The 19,820-nt window shown below is 41.6% G+C and overlaps 2 protein-coding genes across 4 annotated transcripts in view; one reads left to right on the top strand and one right to left on the bottom strand.

The window, feature by feature from the left end:
• The window catches only part of MTUS2 (microtubule associated scaffold protein 2), a 738,607-nt gene that overhangs the window by 250,357 nt on the left and 468,430 nt on the right, over positions 1-19,820 (top strand). The window lies entirely within an intron of this gene.
• SLC7A1 (solute carrier family 7 member 1) overlaps positions 1-19,820 on the bottom strand; it is a 214,431-nt gene that overhangs the window by 103,462 nt on the left and 91,149 nt on the right. The window lies entirely within an intron of this gene.

The raw sequence follows: 19,820 nt of genomic DNA, 5'->3' as shown, positions 1-19,820 counted from the left end.
CCGTCATCTCATCCTGTTAGATCTGTCCCGAGAATGCCTCCTAAACTGAGCCAGCAGGGTGCCCAGGTGGCCAAGAAGGCCAATGGCATCTTAGTCTGTATCAGAAACGGCGTGACCAGCAGGTCCAGGGAGGTTATTCTGTCCCTGTACTCAGCACTGGTGAGGCTGCATCTTGAATATTGTGATCAATTTTGGTCCCCTCACTACAAAGAAAGACATTGAGGTGCTGGAGCGTGCCCAGAGAAAAGCAACAAAGCTGGTGAAGGGTATGGAGGACAAGTCTTACAAAGAGTGGCTGAGAGAACTGGGGTTGTTTAGCCTAGAGAAAAGGAGGCTGAGGGGAGACCTTATCGCTCTCTACAACTAGATAAGAGGAGGTTGCAGAGAGGTGGATGTTGGTCTCTTCTCCCAAGTGATAGGTGATAGGAGAAGGGGGAATGGCATCGAGCTGTATCCGGGGAAGTTTAGATTGGACATTAGGAGAAAGATCTTCACCCAAAGGGTCATTGGGAACTGGCAAAGGCTGCCCAGGGAGGTGGTTGGGTCACCATCCCTGGAGGTGTTTAAAAGACAGGCAGATGAAGTGGGTGGGGACATGATTTAGTAGTGGACAGGTATGTTTGGGCTTGGTGGTCTCAAAGGTCTTTTCCAACCTAATGATTCTATCATCTAGGAAATCTAGCTGGGCTCTGAGTTTCAGACCTGGTTCACCTGCTGCCCAGGTATTTTGTACCATTCCAGGTTAATCTTGTGTCCCAACTACTTTGTAAAACAGGCAATCACCAGCAGTAGGACCCAAGGTTTGGATAATATCCTTGATTGCCTGTTTGTCTGCTTTTCGAAGAGAAAAGATAAACTTTCAGTATTAATTGGGAGAAAAAAAAAACCACAAAACCCCCAAAACACAGATTCAAACAGTATTTGCAAATTCTGAAATACTTTATTCAGTTTTGTTTTTTATAGAGTGGGAAAGGTTGCCTTTGAACAAATAGCATAGTTTAAACTTTTCCCTAAGTAGGAGTTTATCTTGCCAGGGGAAACTTCACTGAACTGAAAAACCAGGGTATTCATAAAGTACTAAAAAGTACTAGATACTTTAAATACCTTCCCAGAGGATTTTCCTTGTCTATTTTTCTTCAGTCTTGACATTTCTGGGCTTGATGGGCGTTTGTAAAGGGTTTTTTTTTTTTTGCCATTTTTTTTTGGAGCTGACTGCGGAGTGTCCTTGATTAAAGCAGAGGGAAACAAAAATGGGGCAGAGCAGTGTCTGCTCAGCTTTGTCTGTGTTGTCCACTGGGGAGAGATTTTTCGTCTCGTGCCTCATTCACATGTTGCTGAAGGAATTCTAGAAGCTTGGGCATATCTCCTTTGTCTCCTCTGGGTATGTTTTAAATGAGAGCAGCCTCTGCAGCTGAGCTTTGAGATTACTCTCATCCTGTTAGATCTGTCCTGAGAATGCCTCCTAAACTGAACACCTCAGGGGACTTTATTAATAGAGACCTCTCCAAGTCCCAGCCAGGCATGGCTGGCGTAGTTGCACTTCATATTCCCAGCTCCTCTGCACTTTCAGGCCAACTGGGAGTTTGCAGTGATAGTCATCTGAGTGCCTGGAGAGCCTGGAGGTAAAAAATAATATACCAGTGGAATTCAAGTGCCTTCAGGCTTGGATAGGATTAGATGTAGATTATTTTCAGATCCACCGCTGGCTTTGCTTACTTGTGTTCAGCTTGAGTGTCAGTCCCTTTTGGGCTTGCCTGGTCATCCTGGAGTATATACAACTCACATCACCATTCAGTGCTGTGCAAGACATTTGTGTTTTGTTGCTGGCTTCTGGGAGCCATGTAACATGGACTTCTCTCAGATAAAGACATGCCTGGTTCCCCTAGGAGACAAGCTCCTTGGTCAGCATGAGCCCAACAGTTATCCATTAGGCATTCAGATATGGTGCCTACATTAGGGATCCATTTTTAGTGAATCAAGGCAGGTGAGCACTTCCAGAAAACTATTTACAGCTTCAAAGATCTGAATTTCTGCTTGAGGCACTTGCCTGCCTTGACTGAGACCTCCAGGGAGGCATAAAGCTGCTGCACTTTTAAATTCAATGCTTAAATTGAGAACCTACATATAGTGGGATTATCTGGGACTATCCAAGCAACTGCATAACTGGACAGTCTTGTTCTGTTGTCTTGCAACATAGACACAGACTTCCAAGTTTTTGAGTGTCATTCAAAAATACAATCTGTAGACATTTTCTGAGATGGCATTATTGTTTGAAAGCTTGAGCAAAATTGCATTGGCTGGCTTTCAGTTAGGGTAGCATGGGAAAAGAAAATTTTCCCATTATACAAACAATCATAATTGTGTATATTTTTTTCTGAGAAGCCCACAGGCAAAATGGTTGAGGTCTGAGTAGAACTACAGTTTGGTGAGGAATAATACTCATTCCAGAATAAGGTGGGGCTTTATTCCAGAGTAGTTTGGGTTTAGTTTGTCCAGCTGGACATTCTACTCTGCTTCACAGAGGTCCCAATCCTACTTTGGTGCTAGGGAGCCTCTTTGGGCTGATAATAACCGATAGACTAACTTCAGTGTGTGTCTCTCTCTCCTTACACCACACCAAAATGATGTCAAAATCGTAGATTTTTCTCTGAATTGGAGCTGAATTCTATTGTAAAATGTGCTCCCAGGCAGCAAGGACTGGACTGCGTCTTGAAAGCCACCAGACAGTCAGTGTTTTGGACACAGGTAGGAGTCTCCTCATGCCTGTGACTCTGCTGCCTTGCTCACACTGTTTCTGTTCTCTCTCCAAAGCTGGGGAAAGTGCCAATGCAAGTGGTCCAACCTACACATTTAGCTGAAGAAAGAGAGTGTCAATATATAGTAAAAAGTGTTGGCCCACCCCAGCAGTTTCTTTGAGTGCTTTCCAATTTTAAGCACTTGCTGTAGCAACCTTAAGGTTGCATGACAATTTTCTCTGGGTTTTGCTGGATTTGTTTTCTGTCTGTTCCAGACCACTGCTGAACTGTATCCTGGAAGCATCTCTTTTCTCAGTTAAAAATGCTTTTAATAGGCAAGATTCATTTACTAGGCTTCAAGTAGTACACAACATGTAGTACTTAATAGAGACCCATTAAATGACAGCTAAACCCATTTGCTATCTTCGGAAAAATCCTAGGCAATGGAAAGAGAAGATGACTCAGGCAGTGGACAAAAAAAAATCTAAAGCCGTGGTTTTGACATGAGCATTTAGCTACTTATGAAAAGTAAAGATTGTAGTATCTGTAGACAGCATGGCTTCTAATGATGATTTAATTTGCAGTTTAATTATTTAAGCCTCTCAGACAGGAAAGCATGACTCCTGTTGGCTTTGGGAACTACCTCAAATTTATTCTGAAAATATGCAGATTGAATTTGTCCTTAGTGTTGGCTGATCATCACGTCAGTACAACCCTTGTGATATAAGGCATACTCCAAAGTGAAGAACCGAGTGGTGGGAGGTGAACTGATACTGTGAAGGGGGTATCATGACAAACTTTTAGAGTAAATATCATAAAAGGCTCCCCCTAACTTGGGTCAATCCTGACATGGTCTGGCTTGTTAGCCCAGTAATCATGACAGTCTTGCCCCAGTTTCAGCCCTGTTCAGCCAAGTGGCCAGCAGCAGCTCCTCTTGGAAGTGGTAACAGTGCCATCTAAAGGAGAGTAGACAAAAGTGACAAATTCTGGAGAGGAAATAGAGGACAGAGAGGTGGAAAAAAAACCCCACTTTTGTATCTCTAATACTCTCAGAGCAGATGTGTTTGTGCTAAGGACTGTCGTGGCCAAACTGCATGAAAGCCCTGGGAGCTGGACTAACACCTTTCTGCCAGTACAGCACGCCTGAACAGCTGAAAAGCGGAGTCCTGTTCTGCCTCTGAAAGTTCAAATTACAACTCCAGATCTACAGTGCATGTGAAAGGAAAGATTATTTTCTAGGCTGCAGGCCCCAAGGGTGGGAGCAGGTCAGATAAAGGGTTATGCTGCGGTGGTCTGTCTTGTACTCTGCATGGACATGGAGGGGTTTCCAGACCTGCAGCACAGCCTCTTGCCATCGTTTTCATCATGGGGGAGGGAAATGCTCAGAACAAGAGCTGTGACAGCACTGTGGTACTTGATGGCATCCCAGCATATTGTGTCTATCAATATTGGGAAAGATGTGTCACCGGTAACCAGTGTATGTGTTTGTCTCCACACCTGAGTGTGGGTTACTTTGGGGTGGACACACAATACACATCTTCCAGGTAAGTACAGGCACATGGCAGTGTCCTACAAAATCTGGGATGGACAAGGAAAACCTTTTCCCCCATTCAAATAACTGAGATATGCTTACCCTTGTGTGTATTTTTCAGAGTAATGTTTCTGTCCTTTGAGTGGACAATTTGCCACCCAGTTTCATGTAACTACCTTGTCAAAATGCTAATGACCTCTTGTGTCAGAGGCCAAACTGGCTGCACTGGTTGTAAGTTGCTTGGCACTTCCCAACATTGTCTCCAAAAGAGTAATTTGAGCTAACATTTCAAGTGCTTATATCAGGCTCATCTGAAAATGGTTTCTTTTCACAACTGTCTCTGAAAATGAGTTTAGGAGACACATATCTATTGTTTGTGCCTAGTGGTGGCACAATGGTAAGAAGCCAGCGCTCATCAGAAAGACTGACCTGGCTCTCAGGGGTACTCCTGTCCCAACATTTATAAAATATGTTAGAATTTAGCCCAAGAATAGTTTGTAGAAAAGCATCACTCCTTCCTCATCATCATTACAGCTTGGCTAGATTCCCTGTATTTAACAAGTTCAGTCTTTTCTTCGCTCCTGCTGGAGACCAGAATGGTCAGAACAACTCAATCTTTTTATTCTATATCCTGGAAAAAAATCCATTTTGGACTCATCGAACTCTGACAGTTCAGGGATATGACTCAGGAACATTTTATTGCTCGACAAAAAACCACTCTGTTTCCTTGGGAGAAAAAATTTAGAAAGAAGCTTTGTCATCATTTAGGGCTTTCTGAACTGCTTTTTAAGTAGAAATGCACAAGATTTGGTATTAGGGGTACTAGTTATTGGTAAAGCAGAGCAGCAAGGATCAAGAGCTGCTCCTCTATTTGCAAGCATTACAATGAAGGCAAAGAATTGCTTAGTGAAAAGGCTACTTCTTCCTTCTTCGTCCAAAGGGGATGCCTCAGGCATGCTAACTGTACATGTTTTCAGTTGAGTAGAAGTTAAAAGTAGAACAAGTGAAAAAAATACATACGTATGCACACGCACATAGTTATAGTTATATGTCAAATTGGTGTTAATTGAGGGCTAAATATCTTCATCCAGAAATTGGCTGTTGGGGACTGCACAGAGGAAAAGGAATAAGAAGGGGATGCTACTTGTGAGATGATGGTAGAGATTTTTATTCTCTCCCCATAGGTTTTGTTTCCTCTGCAGTGTCAAAGGATCAGCCCTGTCCGAACTTGCGCTGTTGGAGCAGGCACTGCTTGGCTCTGCCTGGCATGTCTGGCTCTGGCCACTGACACTGCTGCCAGGGCTTCAGAGAGGGGTTCATGATGATGCCAGACTAATCCTGCTGGAAATGACTCACTGACTCAGGAGGCAGGGAGGCACAGAAAGCAAGTGAACAGGAACCTATGGGTGGCACAGGCAGTGTGTGCCAAGATGCAGCTGAAATGGTTCTGTTTCACAGAGCCCCTGGCAAAGGTAGTTCTGGGACAGGGGAGAAAGCTGATCAGTGGTCCTGCCTGTTCTCTCCATCTCTTCTTTTGGAGTGGTAGCTAATGCAACTTTTGATCACTGCTTTTGTTTTCTGCACCTGGCTACACCTTCAGTGTTTTACTCTACAGGTCACAATACCTTCCAAAGCACAGTACTATCCTCATGCACCTCATACTCAAAAGGGTGCATTTATGTAAGACACAAAATGCTGATATCCCATCACTATGTAGAGCCTAGTGAATACCAGTGACCTGGGAAGCCTCAGCTGGAGACAGACCAGAGAGGTCTTTCACCAGCTTTGCAGCCAAACTGGCAACAAATGTTAGACTTCTGCAGATACCCTACACCAATCCCAGAGAGTGTGGCATGCTCTGCTTCAGCTCCTGCAAAACAGAAGAAAGTGGAAGGAGCCTCTCCCTGTCCTTAGTGGCTTTATCCACAGCTGCTGCTGTGACAAATAGCGCAAAATTTGGTTTTGAGGGGTGGAAGAACATGCTTCCCTGGGAAGAGCCGGGGTGTTTACATGGCCTTGTTTTGAAACAACCCTCCTGTTAGAATATGTTTGTATCCCTTGGTTGGAGAAGAATTCTGTTAGTTATAATAAATATTTCAAATTGCAAGATAAAAAAGAAATAGCTCCAGGCAGTCTAATGCTCCTTTGAAAAGGTTTTAAATGCCCATTAAAAATTAAAGATCTCTTTATTTACATGTTGTCCTCAAAGAGAAATGTATTTTGGTTATGTGCCAATTATCAGGTGAAGGTGAATTTATTTTGTCCTTTTGCTTATATTATTGATCTCCACATAAGCAACTGACTTGACAACCTTGATTTTACATTGCATTCAGAGGAAGAAAGCAGAATGAGGGTCAGGAGTGGGTCTTGTGTTGATGCCAGCCCCAAAGTGGGATATTTGGGTTCTGGTGGGCTTGAGGGGTTTGGCAATGCACTGGGAGTTGTGTGGAAAGCAACAATGAGTAATAGGTTCCAGCGATAGTGTGGCCTTTGCTCATGCAGGGGACAGAACAAAACCTGAATCCCGTGTTTTACTGCTGCTCTTTAAGCTCAGTAAAGGAGTCAGAAGAAATGTGTCCCTCTTCTAAATGCCATGCATTTTAAATACTCTTTCATTGTTAGCCAAAATTTCATTTTCTAAAGTTCAGAATTTCTTTTCCACTTCTAACCAGAGGATCAATTTTTAGTTAAGGGTCCTGTTCTTTGCAAGAATCAATGGTCATGCCATTCTTGGGCTACACAGTGAGCTGCTGATTAACTGTTTGCTTTCCAACCTCTTGTTAAGTTTGGCTTTTGCTTCCACAAAGCTTGGGGCTTGGGGGCTCTATTATCTGTTTTCTCTAGGCCAGAGGACAATGTGAGGATCTCTCTTCTACTTGGTCTTAGCACCATAGCCACTCAACTGTGGGCCCATCAGCGGTCATGGGGTGCTTGTGCTTATTTGGGTTGTGTTTCAGGGAAAACCCCTGAAGGCATCACATAGTCCATCCAAGGGAATCCAGTATGGATCTTCCCAGGGTTTGTTAGAGCCATAGTCTCAGCCTGTCAATATCAAAATGTTCCAAAAGGTATATCTTGGACTCCATGTGCCTACATTTCTCCATGAAACTTTGTTTCATCAGGGAAAAAAACCAATAGTGAATATAGTTCTAACATTCAGAGATTTTGACACTCTTGGATAAGTACTTTGTGCCAGAAATGTATTAGCAGCATTTGCTTTAAACATGTGAATGTATGTTCTTGGTACAGGTAGCCTGGAATAATATTTTCAGAGACCCTGTGTGACTGCTTTGTTCAGACCCATGGCAGAGAAGTTGTGGAAATACTAAGTGATTTGAATCCATTTATAACATCAGATTATTCACCTGATAGATGGAATTGATTGTGAATTGACTGGGAAGTAGGCATACCTTTCTCTGAATTAATAACTTTCCTGTCTCTGAATTAGCAATTATCATTTTCAAAATTGCCTGAGCAGGAGCTGTAATATTAGATATTTCTAAATTACCTTTCCTGCACAGTTGAAGGCATGAGAAACCTGCACCTTCCTCACAAAGTGCTTGAAATGAGGCAGCTCCAACACCAGCAAGGTAGCTACAAAATTCATGAAGGGCACACAAACATATTTAGCAGTGCAGAGCAGCACCTACTACTGGACACATACTGCGCAGGCAGTTTCCTCAGATCAATAATCGTTAATTTTAAAATGTTCTTTGCTTGATTCTTTGGTTGCTTTCCACAGATAATTTACCAATATTTCTAGTAAGAATGTAACAGAACAAAGAATCTGTGATGCATTGTAGATCAATAGGTGCAAGGTTCCTGTATGAAAGTGTTAACCATACTGGAAATTGAAGAATTCGGGAGTCAAAAAGCTGAGACTTCCTTCAGAAACAAACCTTCCAGCAGAACTGTTGTTTTATAGACATATTTAGAAGATTTCACTTTCCTTTTGATGTATTATAAGACCAAATGTCAGTCTGTAAAGTTGCTGTAAAGTGGGAGGACATGCCCCGATTCACAGATAATCTTCACAACTAATTTCAAGACCAGATTTTTGAACAAAAGTCTAAGGGAGATGACAATCAACCTAGAGAGAAAGCAAATACCAATTTACCCGCCCGAGGAAGCAATGACCACTGAGTTACTTGACGCATGTTTACATGCCGGTGATTACTTTCCAGGAAGCTGTCCCTCTGTCAGATCCATGTCCCTCTCACCCGTGTGGCCAACCTCAGGCATCACCCAATAGCTCTGTCTGTTGCTGCAGCCTCACCTGGAAAAGCCCACTGTAGCATCCCAGCAGCATTCCTGCCCTCAGATGCACACTTATTACCTCCCCTTCCCTCTCCTTGCTTATATTTTTAGACCTCTGGCAGTAATACTTTTGTTTGGTGGTTTTACATTACTCTCAGGTCAAAGTGGCACAGCTCCATTAATACAGACATGTCCAATAAAGGTGTGTGTAGGCACCATAATAATAAGTACAATAATGATCAGTGCAATAGAAGTTAAGTTTAAGGCATCTTATTTCTTCTGCAGCCTAGTAAGAGGAATGATTTACCAGCCATAACAAAGGTCTGGTGGTGCTAAATGTTCATCAAACCAGCTGTGTCACAGCATTTAATTGCAGAAATAGCAGGCTCAATGTATAATTGCCTTGATTTGGCTTTAGGCATCACAAATCATAAAGGCTAGTCTTACTTGAAAAATCAATTCTTGTCTTATTTGCCAGCGCAAGACAATCTGTTTTAAGTAGCATTAGCTTGTTGTGTTTAATGGCATTACTCAGAACAAGGAACAAAAAGATGTTGTTTGGATTGAATTGGATGCATTAAAAACAGAAAGCATTTGGCTGACTTAATGTATTCTTTCAGTTCATATTTGACCTCTCCATAACAATCTCATTAGAATTTAGGACAATTTTATTATTCCACGGTTATCCAAACGGAGTTCTAGACATTTTGCAAATGATATAAAGTTGATGTTTCAGTCCTGCAGTGCTTACCATCTAAATTGGCAATAGCACAATTAAAACTGGGGAGTCAAAGTGACTGAGTCTCAGAGATTACTGTATGTCTAGTTTATTCTTGAATTTATATGGAAAGTAGTCACGTGTTTGTGTACTTGTATATGGATACACACACCTGCATGCAAGCATGTCTACAGTCTGTTCTGCTGTCTGAAATATTCTCTGGGAAGATGTGTTCTCTGTGAATTTATGGAAGATAGGGCTGAAGTATCATAGTGCCTGGGATCACTGACAGAGTCACAGTGTCCTGTCAGTGCATCACCTGTGTGCAAGAGTGAGGGCAGGCAAGAAGTGAAAGCAAAACTACATACATCAGGAGATACGGAGGCAGCAATGGTTGTGTGTATGCAGCTCTGTATGAGCTGTGGAAGAGAGCACAGTGAATACATTTTCCCTTCTGCAGGCAAGGATATTCCCACTGTTCGTGTTCATTTACACCAAATGGGTGTGATGAATATTTTACATCTCACACAAGTTCATCCCACCTGCATTTGGTGGTGTTCCCTGTGGTGCAGCATGTATCTCTGAGCTGCTGCAGAAATGAGCAGCAGTACATGTCCTGGGCAGCACTGCTGGGCTGACGAATGCCTCCAAGGCAAGCAGGCTACACAGCTATTCTTATTCTCAATCTCTCATTTAATCTGTGGGGTGAAAAGTAAGCTACATTTCTTCCTTTTTTTTGATTGCTTAGTACACTGAGAAAAGAGACATTGGTGAATAAATATAGTGTAGAGAATTCTGCTTGCAGAGACATAAAAAGGAGCATATTGTGCAAATGTGTAGAATGAATGCTACTGCTAAAATAAGCAGGCAAGCTGGAGTTGAAATTGTATACCTTTATTATAAATGTGAACATCAACATCTTGTCCATTAAACTAACAGGACACAATCATTAAGAGTTGTAAAGGAAAGCTAAGATACCATTATAGACAAATACATATATATATGTAGTAGTAGGCAGAACAGTCCCTGAAATCTTTATTGTGATGTCTGCAAAACTTAGTCCATAATGAAGTGTTTCCAAACTTTGAGCTAGAGATGAATACATGTTAGAAAGTAAACTGGAGGACTCTCCTCTGCTCTGCTATGCGGCTCCTGTGCCAGTCGGACTGGGAATCTCTGTGCGGGGCTCAGTCCATCAGCCATGGGTGCAATGTAGGTGTCAGTCAGGTGGAAGGGCCTCTCAGAATACCCATTTTTGGTTTACAGTCAATGGACAGACCCAGAGGGATGCCCAGGTCGTCAAGAAGGCCAATGGCATCTTGGCTTGGATCAGAAACGGCGTGACCAGCAGGTCCAGGGAGGTTATTCTCCCTCTGTACTCGGCACTGGTGAGACCGCTCCTCGAATACTGTGTTCAGTTCTGGGCCCCTCACCACAAGAAGGATGTTGAGGCTCTGGAGCGAGTCCAGAGAAGAGCAGCAAAGCTGGCGAAGGGGCTGGAGAACAAGTCTTACCCTCAAGCAGCTGAAGGAGCTGGAGTTGTTTAGCCTTGAGAAGAGGAGGCTGAGGGGAGACCTCATTGCTCTCTACAACTACCTGAAAGGAGGTTGTGGAGAGGAGGGTGCTGGGCTCTTCTCCCAAGTGACAGGGGACAGGACAAGCGTGAATGGCCTCAAGCTTCAACAGGGGAGGTTCAGGCTGGACATCAGGAAAAAATTTTTCACGGAAAGGGTCATTGGACACTAGAACAGGCTGCCCAGGGAGGTGGTTTAGTCACCATCCCTGGAGGTGTTTAAAAGACAAGTGGATGAGGTACTGAGGGGCATCGTTTAGTGATTGATAGGAATGGTTGGACTCGATTATCGTGGGGGTCTTTTCCAACCTAGTGATTCTGTGCGATTCAGTGATTTCCCTTGGGGTACAAGGCAGGGTGGTGTGCCCATAGATCATACAAGGATCCCTGGCACCTCTGGAGTGCTAGCTGAGGAGTGCTAGCTGAGGAGTCCACTTACCAGGGAGCTGCCTGAACTTGGTCTTTTTCCAGGGTTGCACTTGAGATGCCTTTAAAGGCCTTTGAGGTTTGGTACCTCAGGTATTTGGCTGCATATTGCAGGAGGCCCCTCTTTGTCCTCTGTGCAGGGACTCAGCTTCCCCAAGAGCAGAGCAAAGTAGTTTTTCCCTTAATCTGGAGTACTGCACATGGGACATACTTTCCATACCCGGCATAGTCACCTCCCTCAAGCCAAACCTTAGCTCAGGGGATTGATCTGACCACAATGTTGTTCAGTACTGAACCCTGAAGCAGCAGAAGTTGGCTGTATATTCGAACATGTCTCTTGAAGCTTCTTGAAAAATGTTGTGTCATACTGAGCTTCCTGATTTCAACTGCCTCATCTTTAACTCCAAGAAGGAGATAAGCAGTAAGGCAGGACTTCAGGCAGGAGGCAAAGCCCTCCAGCCCCCTGGAGAGGCAATCTGAGCAAGCTGTAATTACAACACACAGATGACTTGCAGGCTAGGGAAAAAGATGCCTGATAGGTCTAAATGCCTGCAGGTATTCTGTCCTGGAAAACAGGAGGAAAATGTTCAGGATGGTCTGGATGGATGTTGTCCATAGCTCTCTATATTTCTGGTGGGAACCATGTTGCAAAAGAAAAAGGGTTTAGGGTTTGTAATCTGACAATGAAGAAGCAGAGATCATTTCTAGATTTGGCACAAGCTTCCAGAGATTTGGCCTGACTTTTTTGCTTTCACTTTTTGCTAGCTGGCACTTTTAAAAACATACATGTTGCAAAAGAGCATAACATACTTGAAGCAATGGCTAAATACATTGCATGGATTAATTTAAAAATAAGCATGGAATAGTTGAATATACACCATATATTTGTGTAGGTACCATGCATATGATTATAGTGTTTGAACTTCCTTGCAATATTCTTGGAATATATTCTGGTACACATAAAACAGCATTGAACCTATCTTTAATTAAAACTAAGTACTGGAAGTTAGTGAGTTTTAGGAGCATTAAAAAGATGTTCTGTCTTCTCCCCCCTGCCCCAGAAGGCATTCTTAAATGTCATTGGCAGAAAGGCTTCAGAAGATTATTTATGGTGTTCCCTCACCACTGCATATTCCTAAGCTAGAAAGTTCTGCTGATCCAACTCTCTGTCTCTCCAAAATTGCTTCTGCAGTCCCAGTGAAAGTGAAAATATTATAAGTCTTCTTGAGTAGGTCCATCAGCAGGAGCATTTTGAACTGATGCACAAGAGGGATTTTGCAACAATACAATAAAACTTTCCCTCCTGATAAAAATTCCTGGTAGATGTAAGATTACTCCAGGGCAAAACAGGGCTTGAAAATACTGATAGACTATGAATACAACTGCCACCTTTAAGCCTTTCAAGACTGTGTGCCACATCTGCAAAAATCTCTCACATAGACTTGCTGACAGAAAGGGGCACTTTCTGTATTATTGAAGTTCTGATTTATATTCAATTTTGCAGGTGCAATTTCATATCCCCATTGCATTCCATGTGGGTTATGTTTACTGATTTTAGCAATTAGATAGCCACATATTAGATTTGTGGACTCTGAGCTGCCTATGCTTTTGAACATATAAAACCAACGTGCTCACACTTCTGCTGATTCATTTTCAATGAGTGATGGATGCAGTAAATCGAGGCTGAAAGGAGCTTTGCCTGGAGCCATCTTTCAGTATAATCCTGACACGCCTCTGTGCAAAGCAAAACCCAAGAATTCATCCCTTCACCCCCACCATCCCATAACTGGTTGCTACTAACCACATGGAGAGCCTGTCTCAGAGAGGTATTTGAATTTGAGAGGGCAATAGCATCGGGTGAGTTGCATCAGGAATTGAGCTTGGCCCATTCAAACAAAACGTATTGTAATGCAACTAGATGTTAACTAATAAATGTAAATGCAGAATACAGGTCATGCCTACAGAAGTGTGGTATGGGCGTCAGCTGAAAGGAATAATTCCAGGAGTAATTAAGAGTTTCTGGTGTCAGAGCAAATCAATGTGAGCTCCTACTGTGTGCATGTATTATGAAATGCTGTCAAGATCTTTGGGTGAATATGCTGAGATGTAGCAAGTAGAAGTAAGAGGGTGAGAACACCTGCACATTCAGCACTGGTGGGAATGGTACTAAAATATGATATTTAGCATTGGTGCCCACACTTCAGGAAACAATCAAAAACTGGGGAGGAAACACAGAGGAGCAACAGGCAACTGTGACATCTGGAAAAATCCTTTGCTGTGAGAGACTGCAGAACACAATTTATTTCATTTGTAAAGAAAGGACGAAGTGGCTTGAGTCCAGACCAAAATAATCACCATAAGAAAGTATTGCTGTGTACCAGAAGGATCTTTCCTCCAGCTGGGGAATGTTTAGCAAAAAACACTGGCTGGAAGCAGAAGCTTTGTACCTTCCATGCATGAAAGAAGCACAGAATTTTAGTAGTAGAGATAATCTGTCATTAGAACAAACCACTGTGAGAAGCAGCAGCTCTGCATCTTCATGTCTGCAGTTAAGCCATGGATGACTTTGTAGAGGGGATGCTTTCAACAACTACAGTTACAGAACAGTAACTGTGTAAAATATAATGTCTTCTGATACAAAATTCATGTTATTTGATTGAATCATCCCTTTGTCCTGAAATTCTATAAAGATCTGTTGGCAACAAGAATGGATGTATAACATTTGGTGATGCAATGGGTGTTAAAGGGGAGACTTAAAATCAGAAGACTTTTTCAGATAGATATTAAGATGTGATCTCCATGCAGAACTGCTTTTCATCACATTCTCTAAAGCAGGACTTCTTGCACCTCCTTCTGAAGTTTCTGACAATAATCACTGCTAGGTGCAGAGTCTTCATTAGATGGACTATGACTCAAAGACATATCCACATGGTAATTATTGTGTTCCAATGACTTTGACATTTATTTTTGCTATCCTTTCAAGTGAAAAGTATATATCCACTTGATATTTGTTCTGTGTGCTCACAGCCATCCAAAAGCATGTAGCTATGCTTTTGAATCAAATACCCAAAATGCAGCCTGTCTCACTTACCTCCCCTTCAGGTCTGAGCTCTCTGGTTCCAGAAATGAACTCTAAAAGATTTTAGCTGCAATCTGCTGGAATTCCCTGGCCTTGCTCTCACCCCTGAGATCTGATTCAAATGATGCATCCTACAATCATTTCTCGCACACTAAAGAAATAATTTTTAGAAGGTGGTAGGGTTTTTAATATAATGATTTTATAACTGCCTATTACGATTTTTTTCTTAAAGACAAATCTAACTACACAGATGCTGGTGACAAAGAAATTAGTATAAATTATGCATTTTTAAATGAATTCTGAGAATCATCTGAGTTATGTTTTCTTTGTATAAAAATATTCCAAGCCCAAAACTGAGAGACTGGATTCTCATTAATATGAGTATCTGCTACTCCTCTCAGCAGAGCAGTGGGAATATTCCCAATAGGAGACTCTTGGTATATGTGAAGCTACTGGAATTTTTTTGCTACTGACACTACTGTCAAAGGATGTCAGCACTTGTCTTTTGCTTTGCTTGACCTCAAAACACAGCATCTTGAAGTTGTCATTTGCTTTGCGCCAGAATAACTCAGAAGTGGAAGAGAGGCAATTCTCTGTTTGTTCAGAGAAGAAGGAAACATTTATCTGCAGAGTTGATTTAAGCTTCCAGCTACTCAGAGGTTTGGAATTTAGAAACAGCCCAGCAGGGTATGTATTCCTGGGTAGAGGGCAGGTGAGGAGTTAAGTGAAAACATGCATTTCTTTTAGTTCCTTCTGTTCTTGGTGTATAAATGATGTTTCATATGAGGAAACACAAATTCCTCATCAGCAAGAGCTAGTTAATTTGGAATTCACTGCAACTGCTTACTTTATACCATTCCAGACATCAAGAACTAGAAAACATACTAATAGAGTATTGTTCTCTGGTGCATTTTTGTCCATAGCCCTACAAGCTACTAGCATAAAAATAAATGCAAGGCTACACTAGCAGAAATAACACAAGTTGAAGGAATTTTGTTTAGATCCTCACATTCTTTTCATATGAGAATTTAATTAAAAATGGAGTCAACTGGCTGAGCTCTCTCACTTGAGAAACAGAGAGCATGTAGTCCATGCTAATTTGTTAAATTCTAGAGTAAACATTCTATTCTTCCAGATATACAGTATTGTAATTGTGTAATTGAAAAATTATGTTAAACATTTGCTTCCATATAAGCTGCCTGAGGATTAAAACCTCATGGTACTGAGTAATACACAGAATGTGAAACATCATTGTAAATCCAAGGGAAATTGCTATTCTGGGGACATCTGGCATGACCTTCAGCTCTAGCTGAATCATCTAGCTGAAACTCATGACAGACTGATAATATCTTCAGAAATCCCCAAATTGGTATATTACATTTTCTGATTTTTTTTTAATTTGGTAAGAATAAGAAAAATAGACCCAACCTGGAAAATAATGTATTACATGTGTATGCCTAAAGACTAACGTGGAGAAAAAATTGTTATGCGCTTCTAACAGGAAAGATGAAATGGCATAGTGACTGTTGCTTTTCTTGTTTCCTTGGACTACTCTGGCTTTTAGTGTGACAAAATTAAGGGTTCAGGGGCTTTCCTCCCAGTGGGCATCAGAGTTTGGAGGCTGCCATGTGGACTCCACAAATGCATTTGTTCCCAGGAAGCTGGCCCTGAACTAGGGAGGTCATGTCTCCCGGCATTCACCACTTTCTCTGTGGTTTAGTTTTAACCTGATTCCAATTCACTGTCCAAACACTTGTGTGACCAGAAGGAAGGAAATAGGGACAAAATGGAGTCTTGGGCAGCCTGATCTAGTGGGAGGTATCCCTGCCCATCACAGGGAGGTTGGAACTAGATGATCTTTAAGGTCCCTTCCAATCCAAATTATCTATGATTCTATGAAAACAAGTGACCAGGAGAAGGAAGGATGAAGTCACCTTCTTTGACAGCAGTACTCACTTTTGTTAGCTTCAAGCTTTCACGGAAATACAATGTAGCTAGCACTTTCAATAAAAAAACAGACTTAGAAGGAGTATGTCTGACTAGTTAAGGCTGCTTACAAATTACGCTTGCAGACATTGAAAGATTAACAATACTGACAACACCTTTAGCAATGGATTGCTGGCTGTCAGGCCCATTCTTGGCTTTTTGAAAAACAAATTCAGTTTCCTGGGTTGTCTCCAATTCTGACAGTATACTCAATTTCCCTCTTGTAGCCGTAAAAATTCTGAGGAAGTCCACCTGCATGTTCTGTCACACGAAATATAACTAACAGTATTTGAGAAGAGCACATGCAGAGAAATAGGTTGTGGTAATCTCATAGGCAGTGCTGGATGTCCCTTCTCCCTGCCTTGCTCTCCCATCTTTGTCATGAATGATAATTTGTGGCATGCCACTCAATCATCTTCTGAGTCTCCAGTTCAAAATGTATTACTGGAATAGCTTCATTCTACCCTACCTCAGCACTGCCTTAGAAAAAATCCTGGCCCTTCAATGCTGCCAACCAGGCTTCTTCTCATATCATCCTTTGGAGCTACTTAATGTAAGTGTCACAATCACCTCTCGCTGTTGACCGCAGAGAATGCCAGGAGGCGGCAGCTGCTGATAGCCTGACTTGTCCATCACCTTCTAGAGCTGAGACATCACAGAAGCTGTGGTGTCTTGGTTATGCAGTAGGTCATCTGAATCTGACCTTCACGTCTCTCCTTATCTCTTCATTCCTGCAGTCTCCTGTTCCCTGTCTCCCATGTCAACTGCATAGCCCTTTCTCCTCTGAAACAATTTTTCCTTCCTCTTTGTTTCATCTCTTCTTTGAATGTTTTGGGGGTTTTTTCCAGGTGAAGTAGTTTTTCAACTTGTGCTGTGTTCCACCTCATCCTTTTCTCCCCTTCTCTCTCCACATCCCTATGATGTTGTCTTCAGTCTTCTTGGTTCTCACTTCTAACTCCGTAGCTCCTTCAGTTTTCTCCTAGTTTCCTATGTTTATTGTCATAACTCCTATATATGTCCTATCAACCTATTCCCAGAGCTGACAGTCCTCTTGCAAACAGATTTGTGCCTCTTGAAATTCCCTGTCTTTTCCTGCTCTTGCCCTCAGACTGTTTTCTATTCATCTTAAGTTAAATATTTGTTTGACATACTTCACATGCTATTCCTCTCAGCAAGCATTTTCGGTGTTTCATTAAAGATGAATAATATACACTTCACTTAAGGATTCTCCTGCTCAGTGACACACATAGTACAGTGTTACTACTTTTATCTCCCAGAGCAATCCCAAGATTTTGGCTCTGTTTTTCATTCTCTTCTCTTCCTCTATGGTTCCACATCTACACACTTGCCAAACTTTTGCAGACCAGCATGGTGAAGATCCAGGGAAAGACCTATGTCTCTCCTAGGAAGGGTAATCATCCTCCATGAAGCAGGGAGACATCACCTACTAATGGTTAAGAATCCAAAGCTGCTTATTTATGTTAGAATATTTGTTGAGAATCCCAATGAAATGATATGTTGTCTATCTTCTATGTAAATGTCTATGCATTGATACTTAAAGACTATTATGGAGTTATAGAGAATAATGTGATCCAGTTGAAGACCTTGTTAAATCACAAAAAAAATGACTAATGAAACCATAACTCTCCCAATTTAGTTGAAATAGATGTAAAATATTGTAATTTCTTGACAATAAATAGGAATTGTATTATGCTCATCACAGAGCAAATCATTGATTCTGCCAGTGCAGGAAAAATTACCTGCCATGATGCTTCTTTACCATTAAAATAGGTTGTTCATAGACTAAGCAATTCCCTTGAGACATTTAAGAGAATCTACATGTCCTTCTTGGGCTGTAATTACCCAGGAACTTTACCTTGTGAGGTGCTAACTATATTGTATTTCTGTAGTCAATAAAAGTTGAAGTACTGGATACCTTACAAAACACATTCTCTTACGTCCCTTGCTGTGTGCTACTATTTTGATGTTTTAAAATCTAATTTTAATAGCATTTGGTCTTCTTATCCCTGTTGCTAATCCTCTACATAACAAGGAACACCTCTCTGTAGGACTTAGCTGTATTTTCTGTTTCCAATAAGAAAAAAAAGACACAACTTATATATAAGGTGTTTTTTTAACTAACAGCACAGTTTTTCCCAGGTCCTCTTGGTCTCTGTCTTATACACGAATCTCTCCTTTCTGTCTTAAAGAGCAATATATGTTAGTGGCAATGCACAGACAAGCAGGTTTGCATGGATAGAAACATTAAGGGTAGCTAAATTCATCCCGACTGATCAAATCCAGTTCCTTCCCGTTGAAAGACTTTTTTTGACCTTGAAGTACTTCTCCCTCTCCTAGTGTTCTCCTCCCTGATGTATTTATAGAAAGCTAACATTTTTTTCAATTTTACTTTTATTTTCTTAGGCAGAAGCAGATATGTACTTATATGATGCCCCTCCGGTACTATAGGCTATATATTCTCTAAGTCAGAAGTTACAAGCCCAAAACATGGGTGACCAGAACTCTCTGAAGTTCCAGGGGAGAGATCTCTGGGGATCTCCATAAAGCATTTTACCTTCCCTCATCTCTCTTTCCTACAGCCTAAGGCTGTATTTCCTTTATTCAGAATTGTTCCGCAGACATATTTCTTAGTCATCCTATAACTGAGTAAGCAACTCTGTTTTGTTTGTGTTATTTCCAGCCAATGTATCTTCTTCTACTTCTTGAAATTCTTGTTATTTGTCCCTGTGATTGTGGCCTTGGACTCTCTTGTCCATATGGTTGGACTCGATGATCCGATGGGTCTTTTCCAACGTGGTGATTCTATGATTCTATGAGTCTATGTTTCTTCTCATGACCGCTATCATAGCCTAAATATCATCCAGCTTGACACTCAATGCTCCATGTGATTGACAGTGCATCCCAGTATTTCATTAGTATGCCTCTAAATTTTGACTGGGGTCCTAAGTGAATGTAATTTGCCCCAAGGATTGATCTTTGATCAGTGCCATTAATTATCTCTGCTCAGCCCGTTTACTGCAACTCCTTGTCATCTTCCCCCAAACAGCTCCTCCCTGCTTGGAACTTCTTCAGTGACTCCCTGTCTTTCCCAGCCTAATGAGCAATGTTGTGGTTGGCACTATATCTGAAGTCACTTGGTTCCCAATAGGTGGGACTTACGTACTACCCTCATCTAAAAATATGAACTCTATTGGTGTATAAAGGCTGCAGTCTGCACTGGTGTAGATCTATCTGCCTTTGGTGCTTTGCTGTGCTTGACACTGTTCTTTTTTTAATGTATTATTCCTTTCAGTATTTGATCCAAGTGCCACATGCCACTGAAGTCAGGCAGCTGACGGTAGCATTTTAAAATTAAAAAAAAAAAAAAAAAAGAAGAGTTAGAAATTTAAAATTCTGGTCTGAATCAGCTTTTTAAAGTGCCAGTTGTTATAAAATTTGGATATATGGGTTTGTCCTCTTCCATGATGTGCCTGCTTTGCTAAGTTTTTTACTCC

Source organism: Phaenicophaeus curvirostris, chromosome 1 (assembly GCF_032191515.1).
Source record: "Phaenicophaeus curvirostris isolate KB17595 chromosome 1, BPBGC_Pcur_1.0, whole genome shotgun sequence".
NCBI lineage: Eukaryota > Metazoa > Chordata > Aves > Cuculiformes > Cuculidae > Phaenicophaeus > Phaenicophaeus curvirostris.
Note: the sequence above shows the minus strand (reverse complement) of the source record. Positions and strands in the feature narration are given on the sequence as shown.